This window comes from Callithrix jacchus, chromosome 1, assembly GCF_049354715.1.
Source record: "Callithrix jacchus isolate 240 chromosome 1, calJac240_pri, whole genome shotgun sequence".
In the NCBI taxonomy this organism is placed as follows: domain Eukaryota; kingdom Metazoa; phylum Chordata; class Mammalia; order Primates; family Cebidae; genus Callithrix; species Callithrix jacchus.
In genome coordinates, this window is record NC_133502.1 from 70,035,574 (window position 1) to 70,036,191 (window position 618).

Genomic DNA, 618 nt, shown 5'->3' on the forward strand with positions numbered 1-618 from the left:
TACAGACACAAACTGCATTATGAAATTGTACAATTTCGTTTCATCTCCGCTCAGTTACAAACATCTTAACAAAACTTCTTGAAGAAACGAAATTCCCAAAAAGAATGGATAAAGTACTACATAAACATGAGTTACTTTGATGCTGTTATCTCCGATGATGTCCCCAGTGAAACCCATTGTTTGGTGCATGAACATGAATAGTGGTCCTAGGTTACTTTGTACATATGATTTCAAAATATAATAATTCAAGGTGATCTTGCCATTGATTCATTATAGGGAGCAAGTAGTTATTAAGTGATATAACCTGTTGGTGTGTATTTTACTCTGTTCATATAAACCAATGAAGCGAGATCAATTTGTTTCTCGGTTGAATTAGTTTTCTCGTGGGCACCTCAAGCATACATTCAAGAACAGCTTCCAAGAAACAAATTTATTTTCCTGAAATGATGGTCTTTATTGGCGACATCTAGTTCTTTTAATTTTATAGTTGGTTTCCCAGTTATGATCTGTTTTCATGAAGCATGAGAAAAATCCTAAAACAGTTAAATGTACTTACCATATAGTTTACGAATTAGTTTCTTCTTCAAATAGGCAAAAGACATAGAATAAAACGGCACT